At 41.6% G+C, this 17417-nt stretch overlaps 1 long non-coding RNA gene across 1 annotated transcript in view; it reads left to right on the forward strand.

Annotated features, from left to right (window-relative positions):
* LOC122215819 overlaps positions 1–17417 on the forward strand; it is a 40558-nt gene that overhangs the window by 6745 nt on the left and 16396 nt on the right. The window lies entirely within an intron of this gene.

The raw sequence follows: 17417 nt of genomic DNA on the forward strand, positions 1-17417 counted from the left end.
TTAGAGCCAGCATTCTATCTACTTAAATGAGAATGTTGCCAACCTTGATGTGTTTGACTATGATATTAAGCCAGTGAGGGCAGAGGCTGCTAGAAAGAATCTATTCACTGAACAAAGACCACTTCAGCCCTTGAAATGGAACTGCAAGTTTCTGTGGTGAAACAAAAATAAACTGGGGGTGGCTTCTTACCCCAAGGATATGTCCTTTATCCACATCAGTTGAGGGAAGCAGATAGTCTGCCCGAGGATGCCAGCCCCTGCATTGCATATAAGCCAGACACCTTCACTCGAGAATTATGAGCCCAGCTCAGTGCTCTGTGAAAATAGGTACTTTTCTGGATGATTTTGTGATTGCTTTGATGATGGGGTAACACTAAATGCTGTCATTACTGAGCTATAATGGCCGGAAGTAATTTTCTCCCAGCATCAGGGACCATAGAGAACTTGTTCTGTGCTTGTTATTAGTCTACGTTGGAGAGAAATTCATTTGCTGGAGGAAAGTTATTAAAACACTCTAATTCAATATTTGTGTGAGAAATAATAAAATTGATAAATTACAGGTGAGCAAGAACAGTGAGCTACGTTGTTTCTTTCTTCTGGGACCCACTGCAAATTTCTGATGTTTCCTGTGTTGTAGCTTCTTAGACAAATGATTTGTCTTTTTGAGCATGAGATTAAAGACACATGTTCTTGGTTTAAGAGCCAAATGCAGCGAAAAGACCTGCCACTCTGCTAGAATATTGTCATCCATAGTTCTACCATTATCCAGAGGAGACCAAAGCCCTATTTTGTATAGAACAGTCTTGGTTTGTCCATGATGAATAGATTATTCTTGGAGCCACTGACACTAACTTTTACCTTATCCCTAACAGGTCCCATCACTCAGAGTTTAACAATTTGTCAGGGAGCCTAAAATGAGTGCACAAGTAATTTTATTTTACCTTGATTTTCACATTAAAATGCATCATAGTTTTTCTCACGCTCCTTTGAGAGTCCCTCTATGGTGGATGTTTTGTTTTGTTTTCCCTGCTTTTCAGCTCCTTCAGCTCCTCACTTCTTTTCTTTGAGGTGTATACTTTCTCCTTCCCTCATCTCATCTACTCTCTATCCCAGTGCTTCTCAAGTTTGGGGCACATAGAATCATCTGGAGAGTTTGCTAAAATACAGAAGACTGTCAGCCCCATTTCAGAGATCCTGACTAAAAAGGGCTAGGGTGGAGCTCAACATGGTGCATTTCTAATCTTTTCCCAGATGATGCTACTGTTATCTAGGTCATATCTGAAGTGGCACTGCTCTGGAAGTCAGATGATTGTATCTAATAGATGACACTGTGTTCTAGGTCTTTCTTAAGAACTTGAAACTGATTTTTCAAACTTCCTGCTGGAGGGCTTTCCTGGCTCATATGTAGACTGCCCTCAGCATTACCACACCATCTTCTTACCTTCCTGTGTGTACTAACGATGTCTCCTGTTGAAGCACTGTACTGTACACATGAAACTAATATAACATCGTATGCTAACTATACTGGAATTAAAATAAAATTAAATAAAATTAACAACAACCACCCGTCTCTTCTTTACTCCAGGTGGCCAAGCTTGAGGGCTCAAAGTGCATTTGTTCAACTTTCTCATCTTTTTAACTTTTGTTCCATTGGGTACCAAGTGCAGCATTTAATCAATGATCCTCCTGGTTACTCCAGGCCACACACCCTTCTGTATCTCTGGAAGTCTTTCCCACAGTGACCCCACTTATGCCTCTGATTCAGCTATAGCCATACCAAGCACTTAAATGCTTTTCTGTCTTTAACAGCACTGAGTCCTCAGCCTATAATAACTGTTTCCTTCTATTTCACTTACAACCTGGCTTCAACTCATGGGCCATGAGTGGATGAAGAACAGGTTTACCTTACTTTAAAGACTTGGACAATTTAGATTCACAAGGGAGACCTGAAATAATCCAGTTCAATCTAGATAGGAGATTCTTGGGATAAAGTGGAGTAAGGATGTATTTCTTCCTCTGTTTTGTTGTTGTTGTTGTTGTTGTTGTTGTTTTGTTTTTGGCTCTACCCAACTGCCTTTGAGATCTGTGTGTCATCCACATAGACGGAGTGAAAATGGAACCACATCCTACTTGATGATCTCAGTCTATCTTATGTGCACCCCTTGCTCTCCTCCCCACCTCCCTTGAGTAATAAGCTAGTCATAATAATTATGGTCACCCTATCTTCCAAGTAAAAATATTAAGGTCTAATGGGAAGTCTGGGACGTTTGAGGAACATTCCTTTAGTTTATGAGGACCTGGGTCAGAGTACCTGAAGTGGAAACAGACCCATGGAATCAAGGCAATTAAGCATCCATGAATATTGTAGGTTTTCAAAGCTTTTTCCTTTTAAAACATGACCAATTTAAAAGAGGTTAGAGTGGGAGAGAGCCAAAGCATAAGAGACTCTTAAAAACTAAGAACAAACTGAGGGTTGATGGGGGGTGGGAGGGAGGGGAGGGTGGGTGATGGGTATTGAGGAGGGCACCTTTTGGGATGAGCACTGGGTGTTGTATGGAAACCAATTTGACTATAAATTTCATATATTGAAAAAAATAAAAAATAAAAAAAATAAAACATGACCAATTTTTGGAATGTTTGCCGGAAGTCTTTCAGAAACACATTACACATTTCTCTGCCTTATTGAACAAAGATTCAGAACCAGACTTGTCTTTTCTTGGTTCACAATAGTCATAGCAAATGCCACTTTTTGTGTCATGCAGTGTTTTCTGTCTTTTCTCCAGTTTCAAGTTGTGGCTTCATAGGTGGCTAGCTGACCTCCTGCAGTTCTCCTGCCATAACAAAATGCTGATTTTAATCTGCTGGAGCTGGCAAGTTAGGTAACCAAGTATGCAACAAGTATTTGCAAAGTACCTCAAAAGGCTCAGGAGCTGAACTGAGGGCCTATTTGTTAAACCATGACCCTCAGCTTTTGTGCTTTATCACAGCCATTTCAACAAACCAGACTGACTCTTTCTCTCCTTCCTCTGTTCCCTCCCTTTTTCCATCCTTGCCTCCCTCTTTCCTTTCTTTTCTCCCTACCTTCCCTCCCTCCCTCCCTCCCTCCTTCCTTCTTTCCTTCCTTCCTTTCCTCTTTCCTTCCTTCCTCCCTCCCTCCCTCTCTCTCTCCTTCTCTCTCTTTCTTTCTTCCTGCCATTCCTTTCTTTCCTTTCTCTTTCTCCTCTTTCTTCCTTTCTTTTATTTCCATCCTCTCTTTCATTCTTTTCTCCATCCCTTCCTTTCTTCCTTCTTTTCTTTTTCTTTCTTTCTGCTCTTTTCTCTTTCTCTCTTTCTCCCCCTTTCTTCCTTCCTTCTTTCCTTCTCTTTCCTTCTCCCTTCTTCCTCCTCCTCTCTCTCTCTTTTTGGCAAACTGACTTTGGATTGCTCAGCTCTGTCTGCTGTTTTCTTGAGTAGGGTTTCCTAGTAGAAGACTGCCCTTCAGATAAGTACAACTCAGTTACACTTTACTCTGTCGCTAGTGTAACATGTCTTCATTTCTGAGAAATACATTTAAGTCCAAGGTAAGGATGCTTATTGGAAGTTAATCTTCATAATTTAAAATTTGTGGCATGAAAATTCTGGGAGAGAATTTAAAGCCTCCTTTATATACATTGACTACATCTGTATATTTTGTGTCTTGCAACATATAAGTTGAAATTGTAGATCATCTTGCATAATGTGCCCTTAGAGAAATGGTTTTTATGGTAGTGGTATAAATTGTGCTAATTACAAAAGATTTTTTAATTTAATTGGAAAAGAGAAAGGAGAAGTATTATAATATAGGAATAAAACTGTACTATTAATTACCAATCTCTATTGCTGTTTACATGCTGTATTGACACACTTAACTTGCTGAGGGCTAAAAATTGATCTGTCCAGACTCATTTCCATTATAGTTAAAGTCATTATGTGAAACAACAGTAGCATTTGCAAAGGGGAAACAATGTATCTATCTTCACAATTAACTAGGAAACTTGTCAACTGGGCATTTCAGTCTATTGGGTCCTTCTTGTATGGAATATAATTGTTAAAGATGTGATATTCTGAGCTGGCAAGTCCCAAGCACTTAGTTACCTGTGTGCTCTGACAGTAAGGTTAGATCTTGTGTACCCCTGCACTATGAGACCTAAGTGTAACTCTAGCCTTTTTCTTTTTAGCTCAGCAGATAGTATGTATCTTAGAACCAGGCACTAAATTATAAGAAAGGTACAGTCCCTAATGAGGACCTACTATTTTGTTAGAGAGACAAGACAAATGAGTAAAACACGTAGTGAAGGCAAGTGTGGTGCATAAAGACAACACATAGGGATTTCTTTCAGGGCTAAATTGCATGGGTAGATGCTAAGTGAAGAAGGAGGTTAAAGAGATCAGTGTGGGTTGGAGTTGGGGGAGGCAGTAAGGCTGGATTGTGACCTTGAGTACTTTCTTAAAAGGAGTGGAGCCAGAGGCAGGGACAGTTCCCTGGAGCCCTGGCCGAGATGGAGGCCATGCGGGATACATGAAGTCAGAGTGAAGGTTGGTAGAAAAAGACCTGGAAGGATGCAAAGGGTACTGGTGGAGCAGCAACAATACCCGTGATCGGAGAAGATGGCAAAGAGTGAGCATCTGTGGGTAACATCTCACGGGAAGAGGGACGGCTCTTCCTCAGAGCCAGCCGAAGGGAGGAAGGGACAGACAGAGATGTTGACAGGACTTGAGCTAGAGACCTTCAGGAAAGCAGATATCCTTAGGCTGGGTTCCCTGGAAGCAGAGCCTGAGATAGGGATTCTGGTGCAGCTGATTTATGGAGGGAGAACTCTTTGGAAAAGGAGGGAGGGAAGCAGGAGAGGGCAAGGGAAGAAGTCATCAAAAACAGGCTTTGTGCTAAAGTTGAGGCTCAGCTTTATCCTATGGGGAGTTCTAGAGTGTCAGAGGCACCAGAGGGCTGTTCTGCCTGAAGAAAAGAGCCCAGGGTTTCCTACTGTGTGCCCATCGGTCATCAGCCAGTGGCAAGTTGCCTCCAGGTCAGGTGTGGGAGGGCACAACCTCCCAGGGATTTCCAGGCAGGTAGCTTCTGTCTGCTACAGACCATTTTCTGGCAAAGGGACCAGGTAGTGGGCCATTGGCAGGCGACATCTATACACCTGGGAAAGAGTTACACCTGCCCAGGAAAGAGGATTTGGACAGGGCACCAAGGAATCTACCACACAGATCTTCTTACTGTCCAATAAAAGTTCTTTTTCAAGTTTCTCCTCCCAGTGGATCACTTACTCTCACAAACCCACCCTCTGACAGATAATTAGAATATAAAAGCAGTGTAACCCCCTGTGAAAATCCCTCCCCCAATCCCCACTCCCTACTGCTGTCTGATCCCTTTTGTGTCTGGTTGTGCCTGATTCCTAGCCTAAATTAAATATTAAATTGCAAAGGGGTTTAGGTCTGTTATAGCCAGCATCCACAGGGATGGAGGTGCCTTTGGGACCCTGAATATTTACTTTTGGGACAGAAATCACTTCTTATTGCCTGGACAAACTGGTGGACATTTAGAGGATCACTTTGCATGTAGGAAAATAGATTCATGTGCATCTTCTCAGTGATGCAAGTGCAAAAGCAAACACATTTTAGTGTTATCCAGACCTAAGACAACAAATGCCTCACCCACCTAGAATTTTAATATTTGGAGAGATGGGGGCAAGGAGGTAGGAGATTTTTCTAGTCAGGAAGTTTTAACACTGGTTACACATTAGAAATCTGGGGAACTTAAAAAAAATACAACAGTATCTATGTGGATTAAACAAAATCTTGGTGTGGGGAGAAAATTGGTAGGCATTGCTATATTTTACAATTCCCAAGAGACTATAATGTACAGCCAGGATCTGTTCTCTGTCAGATAGCTGTTATTATTCAACAATCTGCCCAAAGCTCAGTGGATTAAAATAACAAGCATTTGTCCTTATTCTTGAGTCTGAGGGCCAGCTGACAGTATTTCTGGTCTAGGCTGGGCATACTCATGCATCTGGGGTCAGCTGTGTCTGGGATAGATGGTTCTGCCAATCTTGGTCAGGGTCTCACATTGTTGGGGATCATCTGGCTGGTAACTGGTTTAAGGTGGCCATAACTGGGACAACTGGGTTCTGCTCCCTGTGGTCTCTCATCCTGCAGGGTAGCCCAGCATGTTCAGATGGTGGCCTGGCTGGACTCCAAGATTTAGAGCAGAAACACAGAGAATTTCTTATGTTCTAGGCTCAGAGATGGTATGTCTTCCCTCTATTCCATCTTGTTGGCCAGAGCAAGTCCCAAGGCTGGCTCAGAGTCAGAGCAGGAAGGGATTCCAAAGTTAGAGGGCATGTGTATGGACAGAGGCAGGTCAATAGCTGAGGCCAACAATATGTTGAATCTACCACCTAGACCTAAATCCCTAACTTTACAGTGGTACAACTGACTTCTCAGAGCAGTTAATTTAAGGCTTAGTTCGGTATTTCATTCACACATCTGTTCATTGTCTCTACCTTCATCCCTCCCCATTCACACCGCTTCATTATGGGCAATATTTGAACTTTGACCTATAGCTATGGCATTGACATTTTGGCATACAATATGCACCTATTCTCTACTTGTAAAAGCCTAATTTGCTTTAATTCTATTTGTGCTCTGGACTCCATTTACAGAGAGTAGATCCACAGATAGATGGACAAGTGAAAGCACATAGTTAAAATTCATCTTCTAAAGTATTAACTATGGAGCATTCATTGTAAAGTATTAACAACTGGAGTGTAAGCTAAGAAAGTAATCATGGAATTTAATCTCTCACATTTTGACAGTTCATAGCCTTGTGGGTTTCCTTACCTGAAGAACTATTGTTTTGAAGGGAGCGGAAGGTTCATGGAAGAATGAGTCTTGAGGTATACCTTCACTCTGGTCAGAAACATGTCGAAATAGATTATACACCTGCAGATGATCTGTCATTCACTTTCCAGCCATTGTTCAAAGTGAATATTAAATATATTGTTTTATCTTTGGGTTTTTCCATAATTGGTGCCTTTGCCATCTGGTCCTACCTTTCCTACTTAAACTCACACCCTTGGGCCTAAAATCTGACTGGACTGAAATAATTCCTGGCCCCTTATTCATGCTCATGTTGTTTCTCCCACTTACTCCACCTCCCTGGGATGCTATCCTCCTTCTCTCCTCCCTGCTCTTTCAAATCTTGCCATATTCTCAAGAAGCTACTCACACTGTCTTTGGGGGTTTCTGGAGACTATTTTGGCCACACCGATCCTTTAATCCATTGACTAGCCATGTAACTTATTACCTGAAACTACTGACACCATTCTGTCTTTAATAGCTTTGTGACTGGTTTAATATGTAATCACATCTCATCTGATTGGCCTGCCAGCCCTGGTCAAGCCAGGTCAACTTCTTTGACTGCTTAGTGATAGCTGGGCAGTCATAGGAATGTCAGCTCCATGAGGCCAGATCTGTCCATCTGCTGTGCTCATTACTATATCCATGGCATTTAGCACATAGAAGATACTCAATCACATCTATTGAATGAGTGAAGAAGAAGAAGAGGCTTAATATATTGGTATTTAAGCAACAAGAAACAACAAAAATGTTAACATTTTGAGTGTGTGTGGTATCCAGCATTTGTCCATTTATCTATTGAAAATGAGCCCCTCTTATGAGAGGCAATTTGCTAGATCCTGAGGGTGGAGGGGTCAGGCATAAACAAGACCCACCCATGAAAGATCTTACAGGCTTGTGGGGGGAGGCCATCATTATTAAGTGATTTTTTTTAAGTTTATTTATTTTTAGGGCAGTGGGGAGAGCAAGTGGGGGAGGGGCAGAGAGAGAGAGCAGGAGAGAGAGAATCCCAAGCAGGCTCAGCACTGTCAGAGCAGAGCCTGATGTGGGGCTTGAACTCACAAACTGTGAGATCATGACCTGAGCTGAAATCAAGAGTTGGACGCTTAACCAACCAAGCCATCCAGGCGCCCCAATTGAGTGACTTTTGTATATGCCAGGTGCTAATGCTGGTGATGTTGGAATGACTGACTTATGTATCGGCCACTGAAGTAAATAGTGTTAAGGGTCCTAAACTCTAGGATGTATGATTATTGGTCCTCAAACAGCTAAGAACTTTGCAAAAGAATCTTAACTGTTCTGGGCCTTAGGGTTCTCATCTTTGAGATGAGAAGAACATCTTGAAGAAACCCTTTAGTTCTCACTTTCTTTGACCAAATTCTCTTAAGAAATGCTTAACATCCCTCTGATGGAATGACATGATTTTAAATCTATGTGAACAAATTAAAAATCAAAAAGTGTGCCATGAGGGCACCTGGGTGGCTCAGTCGGTTTAGCATCTGACTTCGGCTCAGGTCATGATCTTGCAGTTTGTGAGTTTGAGCCCCACATTAGACTCATTGCTGTCAGTGTGGAGCCTGCTTCTGATCCTCTGTCTCCCTTTCTCTGCCCCTCCCCCACTGGCGCTCTCACAAAAGTAAATAAGCACTTAAAAAAAAAAACTGTGCCGGTGTTCTTCTATTTGCTTGGTCTACCCCTCATTGCAAGTACCACCCTCCTCTATCTCTCCATGAGAACATTAAGGTTCTCAAAGCAGCCATGGAAGACATTTACCCGAACATTATTCAGCATAGCGCCATCCTATCTATGATCCTGTTTGTTAACGCAAAACAAAACAGCAAGAACAGAAGTGTTTATTTCTTCCTGACTGGGTCTAATCTAATGGGTATTTTGCTGGATCCTATTGCTCATCCACCTACCCAAATGTTCCCTTTGAATCTGCCCAGGAACATAATGTAACATTTAGAAATTTGTCACTGTTACTAGTTCCCTCAAACTGAGCGAATGACTAATAGAATGTTTGCTCCCTCTAGTCCTAGACCTCAGTCCAGAATCCTTGTCCCCAGAGGCAGTCAGACATGACCCTAATCCATTTGTGACTCAGGAGCAGTGACCTGTTTCCCTCCAGACTCATCTTAGGTGCCATTATCCTGGGGCTTCACCTCACCCCATTTTTCGTCTAGCTTTACAAATGCCCAGATTGAGGAAATTTTATAAATATGGCCCCAAATGGGGACAGATACTGCACGTCATCACATTGGTGCATTAGCCTGTTTAAAACCTTAGCAAGGACGGATTATTTTAATGCTTGTCTTCCTGAGCCTCCCTTGAAAAACACTTTGTTTCCAGGATTGCGTTTGCCTGTCCTCCCACACGACCAAGCAAATGTCTCCATGACAGACGGGCCACACTGCAGCCCTCAAAGTCAGCAAACTAGAGGCTTATTAAGCCAGAGGGAAAACAAAGTCTAGAAGCCTCTGTGGAAAGTACCCTTTTCTTACCCCATTTGGGCATTTGTGGGTCCAAGTTGGCTGAAACCTATATAAGCATGGATATTGAAGTCTCCCTGTAACTGGAGGCAGTGGCTGGGCCAACATTCCTTGGGGCTTCCTTGGGGGATATTCTCTTGGCAAATATTAAAATTTTGGTGTCAGGAAACAGGCTGGTCAGATTAGCCTGTGTGAGTTTGTCATCATAAATGTAAAACTGTGGGAAGTAGAAGGAGATCTCCCTCTCTTGGAAAAAGATCTCTGCTCAAGGGGGGTTAAGGAGATGTGTGCCTGTTAGAAGCTGTCTTCTTGATGACACCCAGGACCCAGAGAGGGACCAGCATTTACTTGTTAGTTCAGTAGCTTGCTGAATGGAGTGAAAGGCAAAGGATATGCAATAATCTGTAAACCTTGGAGGGTCTGGCTTGCCTCCTCTCCTCCAACTGCCTCCTAATCCAACTGCAATGCCATCCTCACTTGCTTTGGTTACCTGGCCCTCTTCCTTCTCCAAAATAGAGTGGTTAGAAACAACAGAAACAATTTATTTTGCTCACAACTCTGCACTTTGACCAGGGATCAGCGGAGAAGGCTCATTGCTGCTGCACATAGTATCAGCTGACAGAGGACAACAAGGGGCTGGAGAAACTGCTTCCAAGACCAGTCATTCATGTGGCTGCTGGCCATCATTGGAAGCTCAGCTTTAGTCCCTCATAATGTGGGCTTCTGTATGGCCTGTGCTTCCTCACAACGTGGTGGTTGAGTTCCCAGGGTAAGCATCCCAAGAAATAGAGCCAAGCAGAAGCTGTACTCCCTTTCATGAACTTGCCTGGAAGTTACCCTGTGTCATTTCTATCATACTTGACAGACTCTACAAGTCAGGGCAGTCACAAAGCCCTGTCAAGTTTCAGGGGGAGGAGGTATAGACTCCACCTCTTGACAGAGAGCAGGATGGCAAGGCTCTGGAAGGTCATATGGGATGGGAAATATTGTGGTGGCCATGTTTGGGGAATATAAAATCAGGAACCATCCCTTCATTACACCAGGCATGCTCTCTTTCAGGGCTTGGCCTTTGCTTTCTCTTTGTTTAGAAAGCTCTTCTCTTAAATATGCATGTGGCTCACTTCCTTGATAACTTTGGTTGTTTACCGAAACATTTTCTTCTCTTCAAAGTTTTCCCTGGGTGGCCTGTGCAAAATGAAAACCCACCCCACTTCCTAATTCCCTCCCTGCTTGCTTTTTCTCCATAGAACTTGGCACAATCTCCATACTGTATATTTTACTTACTTATTCTGCTTTTTTTAATTTTACAATTCCCTTCATTAAATTGTAAGCTTCCATTAAGGAAAGGGATTTTAGTGTTTTATTCATTGCTGTTTCCCCAGAGCTAGAAGAGTGCCTGGCACATAGTTGTGGACTCAATAAATATTTGTTTGAGTAAATTAATGAACATCTGCCATCATAGGACACGAGAAATGGCAGTGACCATTTGTTCTCATTTACTTTGATCTGTAGGTCCCGAGTGCAGTGCCAGGCCTATAGACACTCTCTGATGATTTCATTAATGAACTAGTTAAATAAATATAGTGGTTTTAAACTGTTTCTCAGTTTGAAAAAATATCAACGATAAACCATCAGCTTCCCATCTACAGTCATGTCTTCACGATGCATACCCCCTTCTCATCTGCAAAGTCATGGCACCAGCAAATGTGGATATTAAATTCTGCTCTAACAGTGCCACTCCAGCTTCCAGTTAGAGCCAGGAAGTTATAAGAATGGCAAGAGAGAAAATCACAGGGGATGACCAGAAGAATAGACACAGCTCTGGCAGTGAACCTCTAGGTGTCTGCTTGATATTGCCTCCATTGTCTGTTATCTAAGGGGTTGACCTGTAAGTCAGTCAGAAGGTGGCTTTCCCCCAATCTGGTCCAATGTCCACAGTTTAGATGTCCTAGAAAATGGGACATCTAAATTTGAAGTCATTGTTCAAATGTTATCACACAGTTGTCATCACACAGTTTGCCATCCTTGAGGAATGGCCTCTCTTGTTTCTGCGTGGCTCTTTAAACAGGTATTCCCTGCTTGTGCTTATTAGCATGTTCTCCGGATGTGTTTGGAGTAAAGGAATGACATTTCAAAATGGATTAATAAAGAATCCTTTAAATTACATGTGCTCTTGAGTTTCTCTTAAGTAGTAGTCAGTAAAGTTGGAATCAGACTGGAATGCCCTGGACCCACTGTCAGGTATATTTTCCAGAAGTTGAAAAAGACTCTGTTATGAGATAGGCTTACAATGACGTTTCAGTGTATGTAGCATTGGACAATTGTTCCCCTTGCCAAAGTAGAAAGAAACAAGAGTCATGGGCCCAGACATCTTCAATATGGTGGACAGGACCGTAATGGTGACCTAAGTGTGCCACCTGAGTCAGCTCAGCAGCATACAGGGTCTCCATTACTCCCTGTTGCATCAAGACCCTGAATCTGGGAGTGTCTAGAAGAGAGGCAAATGGTAGCCTGTTCTCCATGTCTTGTGGGTGGTGTGGGGCAAGGGGGTTCCCAGGGCTCTTCTAGGGCTTCTTCCTCCTCAAGCAGAGGTTACAAGAAAGAAGGAACAGACATGCTTTGAGTTCTTTCTGAGACTAGGTAAGGAGAATATAAACTATTAATGTAATTTATGGACAGAAGCATTTTGAATATAAATGAAGCAACCAATGGTCCTTTTGATTGGCATTTATATCTCCTTTTATAGAGATCACATAGAGTAGTGTTATAATTCTTGACAGTTTTGATTGTAAAATATATAGGACTTTAAGCTCTCTGGAAGAAAGCAAAGATGATTAATATTAATAATGGACAACTAAATACATAACAGACATGAGTAATATGTTTTCTAGTTATAGAGATATTGTTTTAACTCATTGGAAAACACTGTATGCTTTATTGTCAGGAATGCAGTAATAATAAGACACTATATTATTTAGGTCACATAAAAGAAGACATTCAAGCTAATCCCTAAATCCTTTTAATTTCCTTACTCACGTTACAGAAAAAACAATAGCCATTTGACTCTACTACTATTCAAACTAATGCATTCAAGGCAAGGTGCCTGATTAAAGATGTAGATCAAAATTCAAATAAGTTTCTTCGAATGCAGTCAGTCTCAGAGTCATTTGGAAGTGTCAAGGAAGACTGTGGATCTCTAAAAAAAATAAATAAGAGAGACTGGGCAAATCAAAGTATATTAATATCACAGTGATGAGCATGTTTTGTGTTTGCTTTTTTTTTTTCTTTCCTTCTTCTACTACATGCAGAATGCTGAATGAAGTAACTTGGCTTTGTCAGCAAAAATACGGTTCTAATAAGAGTGTGTATTGTTATGGGGGAAACTATTTCAATAGAAAATGCACATCTCTTAGATTATATCTAGCACTGGGTAAATTGCAAAATGTTTTACCACTTTTATTTCCCACTTCCTCCTCCCTTCCCATGACTCTGGGTGGCCATGTGGAAAAAGGTAGAAGGTGATAACAAGGAAGAATGGACATTGTGACTTGCCTATAGGTCAAAATAGAACAAATGAACAAGTGAATGTTGCATATATCATATATTCATTCAAAAACTATTTAGAATGCTATCAGGACAAATATGATAGGTAAAAGGTGAAAAAGCAGTAGAATAGAAGTAAAAATTTGTATATTATGTGGAAAATGTGATCCCCCAATAAATAAATGACCAGTACATGCATTGCATCTGAAAAATCCTAGTCACATGTTAGAGGCAGGATGTAAATATGGATCTGAATTAAAAAAAAAAATTTTAATGTTTATTTTGGAGAGAGAGAGAGAGAGAGAGAGAGCGAGCAGGGGAGGGGCAGAGAGAGAGGGAGACAGAATCTGAAGTAAGATCCAGGCTCTTAGCTATCAGCACAGAGGCCGATGCAGGGCTCGAACTCAGGAACTGTGAGAGCATGACCTGAGCCAAAGTTGGACTCTAAACCAACTGAGCCACCCAGATGCCCCTGAATTTGTTTAAACCAAAGAAGACAACATGGACAATTACATAATTTATGTACATATAACTACTCTTCTTAGACAAATACACCCGTTTTTTTTTCCCCTAAGATTTGAAAGAAGCTATTATTTGGATTTTATCTTATATTGTTTTTTGTTGTTTATTTTGTCTTCTCTCCTATATAGGCTTTAAAATAAGATCCTGATAATAGAGACAGAAATAAATTCTCCCATCCTATTCCCTTTGCAATTAGCTGTGGTGTAGAAAGCCCATCTTATACAAGGTATTGTTATGACTCCCCACTGCACTATTTTCCTCTGACATTGGGTACCTTCTTTTTAGTGATGCACCCATTAGCCTTTGCTGCATAGACAAGCTATCCCAAAATTTTGTGGCTTGCACTAACATTTATTTGCTCACCATTATGTAAGTTGGCAATTTGGACTGGGATAGGGGGGCCAGTCCTTAGCTGGTTTTGCCTAAGCTCACTCTTGTAACAGCTGCATCTGACAACTCAGCTGGAACTAGATAGGAGAGGATGACCTCGTTTACATGTTTGGTGGTTGGACAGCTGGAGTGCTTTATCTTTCCTCCACGTGGCCTTTCCAGTAGGCTAGCTTGGGCTCCTTCAAATTACTACTTCAGAGTTCCAAGTACAGCAGAAAAAGAGCAAGCCTTAATTGAGTGCAAGCACGGTTCAACCCCCTCTTGGCATTACATTTGCTGATGTCCTATTGGCCAAAGCAAGTCACATGGTCAAGCCCAGATTCAGTGAGTGGAGAAATAGATTTCACTCTTAAAGGCAAGACCTGCAATGAATTTAAATTTTGAATTTTAAATTTGTGGACTTTTTTTTTCTTTTCTTTTCTCTTCTTTTCTTTTCTTTCTATTTTTTTTTTTTTTTTTTTTTTTTGGTGCATATTCTACTGCAAGTTCAATTTTGCTGCTGCCACTTGAGGGAAGGGACCACCTTTCCCCTTGCTTACACTGTAGCTTAAAGAAAAGAACTATAGCTTCTACTCCTTGTTTAAAATCCTGTGTTCCATAGGGAGGTCAATTGTGGGGCCTCTGAGATGCTCTTTCAGAAAGAGGAATTCACCTCGGCCATTGATACAGCAGGAAATGAGAAACCACATGATGTCAGAGTTGTGGGGAGAGCAAAGATAGAAATGAGTAGAAATAATGCAGGTGAAAATTGTGTGTGTGAATGTGTGGGCATGCATACATGGGAGGTGAGGGATGAATGAACTTGTATTTCAACATTAACCAGCTTTATTCTTTTGAGGGCAGAGGAGAATCATTGAACAATTTTAGACTTTTGTAAATCATTTCCCAAGTGCATACCAGGTTGTGGGGTAAGATAGAGTCAAAAACATTATCACAAAGCATTCTTTCTTTGGCAGGACCTTTCAAGGTGCCTTCTTTTATATCTGGAAGTCCCCAGAGGCATCTCAAATGTTCTCACAAATATAATCTTCTTAGCTGCCATGTGGTGTCTACCATTTTTCTCTGCTTCAGTCCCCTGTAGGGATGTCAGCTGCTAAGGCCGCTGATGCTGGCAAATGCCCTTTGAAGATTCTGGGGATACTTAGGTGCTGATGCAGGCTTTGTCTCCCACCAGGGATGAAAGTGCTAGCATCAGCATTGTTGGGTCTGCAGGTGCCCCATTGTATTCTTATAGCCTTATAAAGGTTGTCCTACAATGGCCACCTATGGATTTTACTGGTTGTTATAGTTGGGTTTTTGAATCAGTTGGATGAATTCTCTTGGAGTAGTGTTTTAGTTCCTCATGCAAATAGAGCTATGATGGGTCTGCTTCACAGGTCCTTCATATAACCCTTGCATCAGTTACCTGTGGCCATGAGATGCAGTGTAGCAAACAACCAGAAAGCCTCAGAAGTCTATGGGTCATCTAAGTGGCCATGGCTTGCGCATCAAACTGTGGTCAGCTGTGGGTAGTCAGGAGGTTTTGTTGATCTTGACCATGCTCTCTGACCTATCTGGGAGGGCATTTAGCTTAGGAGATGAGGCTCCATGCCACATCATCTCTCATCCCCCAGCAGGCTAACCCAAGTTTGTTCTCATGGCAGAGGCAAGCTTCTAAGAAAGAGAGCAAGCACTCAAAATCTCTTGAGGATTAGGTTCAGAATCTCCACAATGTGACTTCTACTCAGAGCAAGTAACTCACTAGACCAGATTGAAGGGGTAGAGAAATAGACTTTATCTCTTGGTGGGAGGAGCTGCAAAATTACATTACAAGGTACATTGACATGGGAAAGGGCAGAGAATTGGAGCTATCTTTGCTACCAATCTGCCACACACCCAAATCACCTCTGAGTCCTGAGGTGAGCACAGGTTGGCAACCCAGACAATGTTAAATGCATTTGAGAAAGATTAATTTGGTAATCCTTCTAAAAAGGTAGAAGATAAATTGATTTAGGTAGTGGTAGGGGAGGTTGGTGTAACCAGCAAAATGGCTTTTGCCTTAATAAAAGTGATAAATCAGGAGTGTCTAGAACAGGGATAGCAAATAGGTTGCATGCTGTGTGATTGATTTATAGTAAATGCCTGGAGTGGGGTGTTGAGGAGAATTATGTGGGCACTTTCCTGGGTGAGCTGAACACAGAGCCTTGATGAATTGGCTATGTTTGCCATGGTCATTGATGGGACGAATGACAGCACAGTACCAGGTACTTGCCATTTTTGTTCTACCAAGAGCAGTGAAGTGAGGTTAAAGAGTCTTTTGAAATTAATTAGGAGGCAGAATTAAAAAGTGTTGCCGATCTACTGCCAATGAAGGAAAACTATCTTTCTAGGATAATCCTAGATTTTGGATTTGGGTACTAGATAAATGATAATGTCATTTCTTGAAGTGGGTCATATTATGCAAGGTGTATATTTGAGTCTGTATTATATAAGCCAATCTTATATCATATTGCATAAGGAGTATTTTTTTTTTCTCTCTCTCATGTCTCAGTACATAACCAACCCAAAGCTTACAAGTTGTGATGGTTAGTTTTATATGTCAACTTGACTGGTTAGGTCAATATTAAGTCAAACATTATTCCAGGTGTTTCTGTGAGGGTATTTTGGATGAGATTAACATCTTTGCTGACAGTCTGAGTTAAGAAGATTGCCCTCCCTAATGTGAATGAGACTCATCCCATCAACTGAAAGCCTTAAAGGAACAAACAGGCTGACTCTCCTTGAGTCAGAGAGAATTCCTTCTGCCTGACAGCCTTTGAACTGAGATGTCAGCTTTTTATTGGCTTCATACTCAAACTGAAGCATCAGCTGTTTCTGGGTCTTGCGTTTTCTCATTTTAGACTAGAACTACATCATCTGTTTTGTTGGTTCTCAGGCCTTTGGACATAGACTAGAACTACACCATTGGCCTTCCTGGGTCTCCAACTTGCCAGCTTACCTTGCAGATCTTGGGATGTGTAGGTGTCTATAATCACATAAGCCAATTCCTTACAGCAAGCAAACAAACATATACATATAAATACACACACACATACACATCTGACTGCTTCTGTTTCTCTGGAGAACCTTGCCTAATGGAGAAGCTTAAACAACAATTATTTTAAATCTCAGAATCTGTAGGTCAGACATTTGACAGGATGGAGTGGGGATGCTCTGTGATATTTGGGGCCTCAATGCTCCTACCCTTGGCCTCTCCTTCTCAATGTGGTCTCATCACAAAGAAATCAAGTCTGAGCTACTTTAGAGTTTGGCTGATGTCCCCTGGAGCAAGCATTCCAAATAGACAAGCACTTCTTAAGCCTCTGCTTCCATTAGGTTTGATATTGTCCCATTGGCCAAAGCAAGAGTCAGTGTGACAAGGGACTACACAAGGGCATGAATGCCTGGAGATGTAGTTCATTGGAGCTATCAAAGTTAGTCTGTCACTCTGGGAGGTTTGATGTTCCATCTTAGGCATATTGATTCTGATGTGTCTATGTGATACCTAAGTGGGAAAAGTCAGGTGCAATATGGGTCTGAGGCTAGGAAAAGGTGATTTAGCTGGACAGATTC

Source organism: Panthera leo, chromosome A3 (assembly GCF_018350215.1).
Source record: "Panthera leo isolate Ple1 chromosome A3, P.leo_Ple1_pat1.1, whole genome shotgun sequence".
Lineage (NCBI taxonomy): Eukaryota > Metazoa > Chordata > Mammalia > Carnivora > Felidae > Panthera > Panthera leo.